Here is a 12,563-nt window from a genome sequence, read left to right on the forward strand (position 1 = left end):
ACCATCTAACTAGATACTGTTGCTTCCTCAAGGTTCTGAGCCCAAGGCCAACTTTGGTTTTGTTAAACAGGGTGACGAACAAGTGTGGAGGGATGGTGACGAGGCCGCAGTGCCCGACTGCGATTTTCTCCTTGGCTGATCAGAAGATTGAAAAATAGAGAGAGGAAGTACTTTTCTTACCAAGCGACTCAATGTTATCTGACAGTGTCTGTGCATTGCCTGAAAGCATCTCAGGAAACACTGGTCCTTCATGAAGCCTAAACATCTTTAGCTTCAGCCCAGAGGTCATTGCTGACCACCCAGGCCTCTCTTTTCTTACTTTTAGTTCTTTTTTGGTTCTTAGCATCTTCTACCTGGAATGAGCGGTTATCTTTCCATCATCCCATCTGTGTCAAGATCCTGCTTGGACCAGACATGGTGCTGGGCACTGGGGCCAAGACAAGATGAGCAGGCAAAGGCATAGAGGAACTTCTACCGTGGGCACCGAGACACAATTTGCAAAGTGTAACAGAGCAAAGTGCAAAGTCAGAGGGAGAGAATGCAGGAAGGCTTCGTGGAGCAGGAGGCACACGGAAGAGTAGCCAAAAATGAGTAGGAGTTTTCTGGGTGGAAAAGATGGAGAGAAACATTTCAATTGGAGGGACCTGGAAGCATGGAGCATTCTCCGAGGTATGAACGGTGCTTGGGGACATTATGTGGTTTGGTTAGAGAGTCTGAGGAATGATGAGAGCTGGGGCTGGAACAGAAAGATCAGGATGGGCCTTCAGTACCAGGAATATGGACCTTGTCTTGAGGGTAGAGGGAAGTCAGTGGAGTGATATGGTCAGACATGGCTTGGCAAGACTACTTCGGCTCCCGCATGGAGGGGGAGTCAGAAGGTCTAAGAGAGACAGGGAGTGCAGCGAGGAGCTGGTGGTCCAGGTGAGGGCAGAGTTGAGAGGAATTCGAGGTTTTTGAGTGATCAGAGGCAGCCTAACATTTCCTGAGCTCTTCTCATGCGTCTCTTTTTAGGAAATGGGCACACGACTAGGATTATCGTTTTACATAGGATGGAATGGAGGCACAGAGTAGTTAAGTAATTTATCATTAGTCATCCTTCAGGGACCAATTTAATTGCTACCTCATCCGTGAAGTTTCTTGATCTCTCATAGCCACCAGTCATCTCTTTTCTTTGAACTCTTCTAGGATACTGTGGACATTGTAGTAGACTGTGGGCTCCTTAAGGAGAAATATCTCACGGTGTCTAAACCCCACAGCGTCTTTTGTAGTAGATCTTCAAGTATTTGCTGAATGAATGAATGACGTTCCACACTGAACGTTCTTGTTGAAGGCTGTGAGGGGTCTGTGCCATGTGCCAGATTTTGGGAGCTCCTGTCATCTCTTGAGTGTCTTCCTAGATGGGGTCCTCACCCGCTATGGCTTTGCCTGGACTTTTGTGCTTCCAGTAGTGGGTCATAGCAGGGGAGCACGGGTTCCATGCCATCTCCTCTTTTTTAGATTGTGACTATGACAGTGAATAACAACACGACTCTTCTGAGCTCTCATTGGTGGGGAACGGTTGAACGGGTTCCACATGGTAACTCCACTCTAATATTCCTATTTTTCTAGCTGGTGGCATGCCTTCCTCCTTATTACAACAAGGATTTTGTTTTGAAACTCAACTGCGTTTTATATAGGCCACCATCGAGTTCATTTTCTGCCACCCAACTGAGGAAATATTTAGACTCACTCCCAGATACTCTGACTGCTTATAGTCCAGAACAAAAGAATTTAAATATAATACTCTTTCTTTTAGCTCTCCACTACAGTTAGAAAATAAACTAGTTGATGCCTGTTTTGTCACAGCATGCCATGGGCTTCTAGAATCCCATAATTTAATAATTGCTAGATTTTTACTGCCTTCAGGCCCATCTAGGCAAAATAACCATTTTGATGCTCTTATCATTCATTCAACAACCTTTATTGGATAAATATATATTAAGTTCCTTCTATGCCAGACACTATTTAATGAACAAAAAAGACAAAGATTCCTGCCTCTGTGGAGCTTACATTCAAGGTAGGGGGAGAGGAAACAATAAATGTAATAATAAGTAACTAAATTTTTATAATGTATTTGAAGGTGCAAAGATAAGTAAGGGATGGTGAAGGGGAACTGGAGTGCTGTGGTAGGGTGGGGAGGATTGCAACGTTAATAGGGTGGCCAAGTTCAGGGTCATTGAGAAGGGGAAGTGGAAGCAATGACTTGACAGAGTGAGGGAGGTGGTCAGGCTGATATGTGGCGTGGGTGTGTGAAGGCCCTAAGGTGGGCGGCCAGTGGCGTTGGAGCAGAGTGAGTGAGAAAATACTGAGTGAGTAGTGGAAGACGAGGTTAGAGAGGTAGGGGGTGGTTATATCACACAGGGCTTTGTGGGACACTCTAAAGAGCTTGATTTTTATGCTTAGTGAAATAGGGAGACACTGAAAACAGCTGAAAGTTAAGGGCTCCAAGATAGCAGATGCCAGAGAAGCAGGATGCCTGACTTTACTGCCTGGAGGGGAGGCTTCAGGAGACCTGCCCACCCAGGGACAACCATATCGGTCCTTGTGTGAACATGTAAAAACACTTACCCTGTAAAGCCAGCGAGTTTTGAGGTTGTTATAGCAGCTAACATTGGTGAGCATGACTAACACACAGGGTTTCAAGCAGAGAAGCAGCACCATCTAAGTTACATCTTAAACAGATCTCTTTGGCTGTTGTTTAATAAGAGGTCAAGGGAGCAAGGGTAGAAGCAGAGGGACCATTCTGGAGGGAGGTAACCCGGACAACAAAGCAGAGATTTTTGTGCCTATTTTACAGATTAAAGGAAACTCCAGCCCAGAGAAGTTAAGCAGCTCGTCTGAGGTGACACAGCTTATCAGTGACCGAGCGAAGACTCAAATCCAGTTAGCCTGGCTCGGAAGCTGGTATTCTGGCTTCAAACGATTATTCAACCCGCACTGAATACAGAGACAAGCAAATCCTATAAGCAGAGACTTGTCAGAAATGCCCTTTGTGGGAAGCAATGATTATGCAAAGAGCTGAGAAGAGGGCAGGTGACTTCATGCCTGTCGATTCTTTTCTGGGACCTCAGTCTCCCAACTCAGAAGGCCCTAGGCCTGTGCTTGCCAAGGGAAGAAAGGGCAAATGAGCAAATCGTGGAATGAGAGTGACAGCTGGATGGTCTCGAAACATCCTTTTGGCTCCAACATCTATGATTCCAACACTTGTAAATCTCAAGCTCTTTGATCTCCTGAATTCCCCTTTCCTTCGCGTCTCTCCTACAGGTCAAGGCTGCTGCTGGCTCTCTTCGCCTCGGGGTGCTGCTGCTCTCTCCCTATGTCAGGCCCAAACAGGAACCAAGTCAGTTCCCCTTGCTGCTCCTCTTACTAGACTGAAAACCACCGGGACTGTCTGTGAGAATTCTTATGAAACCTAAAGGAAAGTTCAAGGAAATAAACCACAACTGACAGCAAATAAAACCCTGGAGAAACAAATAAAGATGTAGTGAGAAGCCGTAAGGCGAGGGCGGGAGTCTCAACACTGCCTCTTAATGAACGTATCTAACTGGGGTCTCATCTATTTTAATCCCTTCTTCAGATCACTTATTCATCTGTTCATCTATTCAACAAACATTTACTGGTGCCTTTTCTGTGTCAGGGGTTAGAAATAAATAAAACCGTGAACAAAACAGATGAGGTCTCTTTCTCCACGGGGCTCATAGTCTCGTGCTGGAGGCAGGTAAGTAGATTAATTGCAAAATGGTGTAGTGAGTGCCGTTGGTGATGGGCGAGGACACAGTGATGGCAGTTGGGGAGGCTTCCTATGACAGGCATGAGACAGAGTCCGATGCCATCTCGTTTATTTCTCACAACTGTGAGAGGTGGACACTGTTGCTTTCATTTACAGATGAGGAAACCGAGGATCAGAGAAGAGAAGTAACTTGCCCAAGGTTGGCCTGGCTCCGAATCTTGCCCTCCTAGCACCACCCATCTGGCCTCTTAGAAAGTTCGAGCACGTTCTAAGGTCAGAGATGGGCTTCTGAAAAGCAGAGAAGAACTGCTTGAGACAATCGTGCTATCTTTGACACAGAGCAAACTCTGCTATCTCTAGCCTTAGTTTTTCCTATGAAAGCACTTTGTCTGAGCTCGTGAAAGGAATGAGTGACTGAACAGCTAAGGAAGGAATGCGGGTGTCGGACCAGACAGTCGCTAAGCTCTCCTCCGCCCCAGCGCTCTCTGGTTCTGACATTTGGACATCTTTAGATGGCTCCGATCTTTCTGAGCTTTTGGGAATCTCTCATCCAAGAATCTCTCGATACATCTTTGCTGCCCCCGGCACCCTCAGCCTCAGGGACATGCCATTCTCACCTACCTTAACTCAGGCCAAACCCAGTCAACCATGATCCCTTTCATCTTTTCCCCTTAGCATGACTAAGATATGCTGGGCATTGTCAGAAGGAACATTCATCAAGACAGAGGGAAATCGCAGGAAAGTGAATCAGGAAACTACTAAACCTAGAGAGAGAGTCACGTTTGAGAGCTAAAAGGGGGTGAGGGTAGAGAGGAAGGTTGGCTCCCAATGGAGCCCCAAGTGGAGCCTTTATTTATCTTTACCAAATCATCGACCTCTTCATTCAACACGTGCTCATCAAGGACTTGCTCTGTGCCTGGCATGCAGCCAGTTGCTGGGTCTACAACAGTGACCCAGGCAGACACAGGCTCTGCCCCCTACAGTTTTACAGGGGAGATCAACGAGTGGCAGCAACCACAAAACGGCGTGCTGAGAACCACTCTGGGGAAGTCCAGGGGCAGTGGGGCACACAGCAGGGATGTCTAGCCCAGTCTCACAGGAAGTGCTGGGATGACACCTGAATGAAGAGGTGGATTTATCTTCATAGTTGATGGAAGTGGTGTGCGCGCGCGGTGTGTGTGTGTGCGCGCGCGGTGTGTGTGTGTGTGTGCTTTGGGGGAGGGGGAACTACATCTGTCAAGGCGTGGAGGTGACACTGAATGTGGCACCCCATGGGGAACTAGAACACGTTGCAGTGCAGAGTGTGAGGGGGAGCTGGTGAGGGTTGGTGGCAGGGAAGGCATAGCCGACGTTCTCAGTGAAAATAAGAAGACTGAACTACATCCTGAGGGCTGCAGATAATCCCATGCTCACTCCGCCCTTACTTTTTCCTAGCTCTGTGGTGGGGGATGAGGTTCTATTGGCCAAGGACTCCCCACTCTCTTTGTTGCAGATAAATCCCTCCTAGGAGAGGATGAGTCTGGCAAGAAGACAAGTGGTCTCCATTCTGGTCGAACACAGCACTGGAACTAAGCAGTGTCACCCATCAAACTCCCAGCAGCTGCTTTCTCCAAGTAACCACAAGGGCCAGGTTATGTCACAGCTTCAACAGCTCCCCATGCTCACCCATCATACTCTGTCACTGCTGAGGCCTCCTCACCCCGCTGCCCCCAGTTGAGAGTGCTGTGCCTGAGTGGGTGCCCTCCTCTCTCCAAGGGTGTGCTCCATCGATAACCGTAGCTCTCCGCCATCGTCATCCTCCGCCTCCATCCCATCCTCCTCCTTATTGTACCTGAACCTCTTCTGTGCTGGGGCTATGACAGATCTTTACATGGGTCGTCTACTTTCGATGCACAACCTCCCAACTTCACCGAGGCTCACACAGACACTGTAACTCAGCTGATAAAGAATCTGAGTTGGTCTGACTCTCAAACTCACCTTCAGTGTCTCAGGCCGTCTAATATAATCACAGAACACCTGGCGCGTGCAGAGACGAACGCCTCCCATGAGCAGGAAGGCTTTGGAAATCCTCTTCTTAGGAAGCGGTCACAGGTAAACAATGAGTGCCTGTCCCAGTTATTATTATTATTTTTGTCTCTGAATTTCAGTTTCCTCACTTGGGGTCCTCAGTGTGTGCAACGAATGGGGCGACAATGAAGGAATGAGGGTGTTGGGTGGATGGTCTCCATAGACTTTTTGAGCCATGGAAATCTGCGGTTCGTAATCTCTCTGAATTTCCTCTGCCCCTGGAGTCTCACGTCCATCTCTGCCTCAGGACCAGACAGTTCTCTCAGGTCCGAATGTGAACCAAACCACCTCCCTTCCCTCCATTGCCTTCGACATGACTAGGACACGCTGGGATTTTCCAAGGGAGCTTCTGTCAGCCCTGATGGATACCTCCAGTAAACACACAGGAAACAAAGAAAATTCAAAACCCATAGCAGATAGTCATGTTTGAGGTGCAAAAATGTGTGTGTGTGTTGGGGAAGGGGGAGCTTGCTCAAAGCATCCTCTTATGAGAGTTCCTAACTGGAGCCCCTTCCTGAATTCTTTGTGTCCCAGAATTTTCCATGTATGGTCCTTGGGGTGTTAGAAATATGAGACGACCCCCACGATCCCAAAACTCTTGTGATCAGATCCAGTGGGAAACATGAAAATAACCAAGCCAAACATGGACCTCACCACCCGCCAGGGCCACACAGGTGAACAGAAACCAAGTCCAGTGAGCTAAGCGCTGCGTTAGGAGAGGAATTCTAGCTAAGGGGCTCAGGCAGAGCAGGGCCACCCAATCCGGACTTGGGGGAGGATCAGGGATAAGAAACAAGTGGTGGTGGGATGGGTGGTGGGAAGGGCACATTCGAAGCACCGGAAGTTTGGAATGGTGGGAGGGAGAAAGTGCCCACGGTTGGTCGAAGCTGGAGAGGGAGGCCTAGCAGATTGTGAAGGGTTTTAAAAGCTATGCCAGAGACATGGGGCCCACTGAAGGGTTCTGTGTTCAGGCTGTGTAGTCTTCTACTGTCCGATTTCGTGGAGGCTGCTCTGAGCCTCTTGCCTGTGCCCACATTTCCTATGTGTGCAGGGAAATAGCTAGGAGAGAGTGGCGTCTGGCTCTCAGTGCAAATACTGACCCCATCTCCCACAGCGTATCCTCCCATCCAGTGGCTCTGGGAGGAAACTGAAGTTCAGGGAGGTTCGCTGACTTGTCTAAGGACCAATAGCTGGCGGGGGACTCCCTACACTCCTGGATTTGAGCCCACGTGTACAGGGTTCCGTGGCTGAGATTTCCTTCCGGCATCTCGTCTCGGCCCCTTCCGAGGGACTTAGGGGTGTTTCTAGGTCTCCCTGGACATAATCTCTGAGTCTGCCCAGCTTTCTATAGCTTGATCCCCAAGGAGCCCACTAAACTCCACTCCCAATAGAACTGTCAATTGAGGAGATTGTCCTATTCCAGGATGTTTTTAGTTTTGGGGGTTACGTGGTGATTCCAACGTGTCTGGTACAGGGAGGAGGGAGGCCGGACTGACCAGCTGCAGCGGCTGGATAACACAAGTTCAGCCTGGAAGGTGTGGGCGGGCAGTTTACGTCAGCTCCCGCTTGGTTCACAGCTGTGGCTGCACTGGCCCCTTGTGGCCATTTTATACATGAGGAAGTTGAGTGTCAGATAAACTACAGTTTAGAGCTGAGAGAGGAGATACCTTTCCCTAGAGAGATGGCCTCCTGCGCTCTTTGTCTCTCTGAGAGGGAAAGACACATGCCCGGGGTCACACGGCTGGAATCCAAGTCTTTGGACTTCCGGCCCTTCTGGGGCTCTTCTCTTGAACCACTCTTGGCTCAACACCCATTTGCTGTCCATGGATAGACGGGGGAGTAGCCCGGATGCAGAGCCTGCCCCGGCCCAGACCGCCCCCTCCTGACTCTCCTGTCTTCTCAGAACTGAGCAGGGTCAGGGGTGCAGAAAGAGGAAGGTGGGAGCAGGAAGGAGACCGCCAGGTGGCGGGGCAGCGAGTCCCCCTAGGCCTCCAGGGGGAGCTGTGGCACTGAGTTGGCCGGGCACTGGGCGTCTACAGCACAGGCAGATTGAGCTTGACAAACTGGGGACAAAGGGAAGCTGGGTGTGGCTGGGAGTCTGCCCTGTCCGAAGCTGTGGCTGGCTCTGAAGTAGCCACCACCACCTCCTTCTGTGGCTTGCGTGCCAGCCTCAGACCCGCCTCATAAGCCCCTCTTTGAGTCTCTGCGTGGCCTGGGGAGATGGACCGTGTTACCAGTCTGAGAAAGTTTCAGAGAGGCAGAGGGTTGCCGTGACTTTGGCCCAGGGTAGACGGAAAGCTGTGCTCTAGCTTAAAGCAAGGGGGGCTTTGGAGTCAGCGCCACTGCTACCTGCCCATGTGGCCTTCGGCGAGTCACTTAACCTCTCTGTGCCCCTTTCTCCTCATCTGTGACATGGGTGGTTAACCACCTCCCTTGAAGGCGGTCGTAAGGAATGGACATAGTGGATTCTGTCTGGCTGCTCGGTCTAGGGTAGCGAGTGTTGTGGGGCCCTGCCGTGTCTCCCTGAGGTGGAGTGAGCTGCGCTGGACTGTGGGGTCCAGCGCGTGGGTTGGACATTGCTCAGGCTGCCGGAACCAGAGCGGAGATGGAGCTGAGAGACGCCAGGCCTGGTGGGGGTCAGGGGTAGGGCAGAGTGTGAGGGATGTGGGGTGAGTCACTCACCGGCTCAGATATTGTGCGGTGAGGGGTGGGGGCCGGCCAGGCCTGGAGGCACCAGGCACCAGGATAGTAGGCATGGAGGCAGCTCTGTGGAAGGAAGGGAGGGCGGGGTGCTGTGCCAGCAGCCCCAGGAGCTAGAGAGGGGCGTAGCCTGGGACCTCTCAGTGCATGAGACTGTGTGGGGAGGGGTTCCAGAGAACCTATCAGGCTGCTTTCCTCTCCCTGCTCTACCCCTTTGCTAAGGCCTTTCTTCCCGACCTGTCTGACTGGGGGTGGAGGGGAAGGCTCCGTGGGCCTCTCCCTGCACCTAGTGTGGGCGCCATCTAAGACAGACAGACTGAGGCAGTGTCCACACGTGTACCAGGCCCACCGCAAATGGTCCATCCTCTCGGACTTTAACCACACCTGTGCAGGTCAGGGTGCCTGCGGGATGCGATGGGCTCTCATGGTAAACTGAATGGACTTTGGAGGAGGATTGTGGAGATGTGGACTGGAGCAGGATCGGGCCTGCACCCAGGGAGGAGCAACAGGAAGCTGAAGGGACAGCAGAAGAGGAAGCCGTGCGGTGGGAGCTGGGAAGGGCTGCACAGTGGCCACAGCTGACCTGTCGGGGGAATAGGTACCCGGCCTCTCTCTTCCCATCCATCTCCTACAGCTGCCTCCCGTTGGCTGATCGACTGGACAGTCAGAGACCAGCCTTCTGGGCACAGAGCAGGGTAGAGAGGGACAGGGAAGGGATCCAGAAGGACTGGGGAGAATTCTCAGGACAATGAGGAACACAGAAGTAAATAGCAAACCCTGCCCTCAGGAGCTCACCCTCTAGTCTAGGAGATAAGAGCCAGCTGACTCTCATCAGATGGGGAGAGAATAGCCCAGGAGAGGTTCAGAGAAAGCACCAGATGGGCTCAGGGGAGGGAAGGAGTTGGTGTGAGGATGGGGAGTGTGAGGGACCACAGAGGCTTTAAGAAAGAAGTGGTGTATTATGGCTGCTATAACAAGTTACCACAAACTTAGTGGCTTAAAACAGCACAGACTTAGTATCTTGTAGTTCTAGAAGTCAGAAGTCTGAAATGGGTTTTATGGGATAAAATCAAGGAACATAGCAGAACTGTGTTTCTTCTGGAGGGTGTAGGGGAGCATTTGTTTCCTTGCCTTTTTCGGCTTTTTAGAGGCCACCTGCATTCCTTGGCTTGTGGCCCCTGCCTCCTTTGGAGGGCGCTGGAGATAGGGCAGGGTTTGGACGTGTGAAGGCTGAGGGAAAGATCGCTGCAGGTGGAGGGAACAGCCCAGGCAGAGGCAGGGGAGCGAGGACATGAGCAGCACCTGCCAGCATCTGGTGTGAGGTTGCAGGAAGGTCTGGTTTGGGGGAACGGGCTTGGAAAAGCTGAAGGGCCAGGGCCAGCTCCATTCCCAAGTAAATGCAGCTGGCCTCTGAGTTGAGGGGCCAACACTGGCCCCTGAGGGATGGTGGGGCTGGGGCAGGCTTTGCTGGGCACTAGACTAGCATCACTGTTTAGTGTTCATTCCACTGCTTTATTAGGGCACTGGTCATGGCCAGTCTGATCCTTGCAATTGTCCCATCAGTGACAATTTAGCTCTGCCCCCTCATGACCCCCATGCCAGGCACTGTTCTTTATATACAATTTTTATTTATCCCCCACAAACCCTATGAGGTTGGTGTTATTAGCCTCATTCTAGAGATGAAGAAACCGAGGCCCTGAGAGGTTAAGAAACTGGCCTTGGATGACATGACTTTACAGTAAATAACGGATCTGTGAATTAAACCCAGGCCACATATTATAGGAGAGGAAACTGAAGCTCGGGGGAGGTAAAAAAAACTGGGCCAGGCGGATGAGCGGCTCTCAAACTGAGGTGTGGTTCGTTTTAAAGGCCAAGCTGGTCATTGCCTCATACAGGTTCACTCATAAATCTTAACTGCAATGCAACTACGCAGTGCTGCTTAGCTCTATTTTGTGGTTATTTGTATGGATCTTCCCCTGCCCCACCTCCTCCTTGCCCACTATACAGAGAGCTGGCTGGGGGCTGGGCCTGAGTTTCTTTCATCTCTGTCTTCTGCGCCTGGCTCAGAACACATGCTTATCATACCATGCTTATCATACCAGAATGAGGGAATGAATGATGCTTCCTGGGTGTGGCTCAGAGCAAAGCTGGGAACCGCTCGGGGAGGCCACCTGCAGCCACCAAGATCCAGAGGGGCTGCTGGGCCCAGGCTTGGGGTCTCAGTCTATCCAAATTTCTTGGCAGAACTAAATGCCCAAGTTTTTTTCTTTCTTTTTTTTTTTTTTACTAATGTATGTTATATACAGTTTTTGGAAGACTATGTATTTTATACATAGTTTTGGAAGACTCTACATAGTTTTTGGAAGATTATATATGCATAAAAAAGTACGAAAATTTTAAAGCACAAAGTATAAACAACAAAATATTAGTCTTTCTGCATCCTTTCAACCCAATTTCCCAACTCCTGTCCCAGGAAGCATTCCTTCTATTACTTTCTTGTATATCTTTTATTATTATTATTATTATTATTATTATTATTATTATTATTATTATTTACTCCTACAGCACCTGGTCTTCCTAGGTGGTCTCCCACCCGAGTACTAACCAGATTGGATGCTGCTTAGCTTCCGAGATCAGACATCGGCTTGTTCAGGGTGGCATGGCCGTAGACCATGGACCGTGGCTCCACTGGGGTGCAAACCCAGGACCTTCTGCATGTAAAGCAGAAGTGCTAACCACTACACTATGGAACCATATCCTCTTGTGTATCTTTCTAAAGAGATACTATGCATTTACAAACATATGTTCCTCCCTGGAGCATACAAAGGGTAGCAGACTATATACATTGCTCTGCAATCTTATTTTTTCATTTAATAAAATATTTTGAAAATTTCTTTCTATTAGTCCTGTGTAGAGCTGCCTCATTCTTTTAGATGGTGGTACAGTATTCTGCTGTATAATGGTGTCATATAATGGACATTTAGGTGTTTCCAGTTTTTTGCTATTATAAATAATGCTGCAACGAACATCCTAGTTCATCATGTCACTTTGCATGTATACAAAATTACACTTGAAAGACAAATACCTGTAAGAAAATTATATTTAAATTTTAAAATTATATTTAAAGTTTTGATAGAGATTGGAAACCACTGTTCATAGAGTTCATACTAATTTTACTGCTACCAAGAATGTGTGGATTGTCCAGTTCCCCATATTCCCAACAAATAATACATTATCGACTCTTTTCAACTTTACCAATCTGACATGTATAAAATGAGGTTTCATGGTAGTCTGAATTTGCATTTCTCTTATTGTGAGTGAGGCTGAATGTTTCCATATCTCTAAATGCAATTCATATATCCTTTTCTGGGAACTGTTTGCTCAAATCTTTGCTTTTTTTCCCCCTCCTGGGTTGTTGGTCTCTTAGTTATTTGTAGGAACTCTTTGCATGTCTTAAGGATATTGGCCTTTGGCCCATGATACAGGCTGCAAATATTTTCCCCTTTGTTGTTCCCATAAGTTCTGTTATGAAAGATTTCCTGCTTATCACTTTCCACTTTAGATACCTGCCTGCATATCTCACCTCCTCTGTAATTATCCCTTATACTCCCAGTAACTTTCACTCATGTGACCTGATTTAAAGTTTTTAAACTCCATTTAATTTAAAGCTTTTAAGATAAACGTTGATGTTATCATTTGTGTTGGGAGATAATTCTCCATGGATCTCTTGCGTTTCTGCCTATCCTGCAACCAGAGGCACTGACAGCTTTTGTTCTGGTCTGTCTTTTCAAAGATATTTTAGTAGAGAATTGTCTTGGAAGACAGAGACAACATGTTTCTCCTGAGCATAGGCAGTTTTTGTTTTGTTTTGTTTTGTTTTACTGTTCTGTATAATAGGGATGTTTTCCCTTGAGCAAAGATCAGACAGGTTTGCTTGCAAACCAATTACAAAAGATTTGATTTTTCTAAAGCTTGGGGTGCCCTCAGCGGTGGTGCAAAACCCATTGTATAACGCAGCACCCAGCTG

Source organism: Pteropus medius, unplaced genomic scaffold (assembly GCF_902729225.1).
Source record: "Pteropus medius unplaced genomic scaffold, Ma_sr-lr_union100, whole genome shotgun sequence".
Taxonomy (NCBI): domain Eukaryota; kingdom Metazoa; phylum Chordata; class Mammalia; order Chiroptera; family Pteropodidae; genus Pteropus; species Pteropus medius.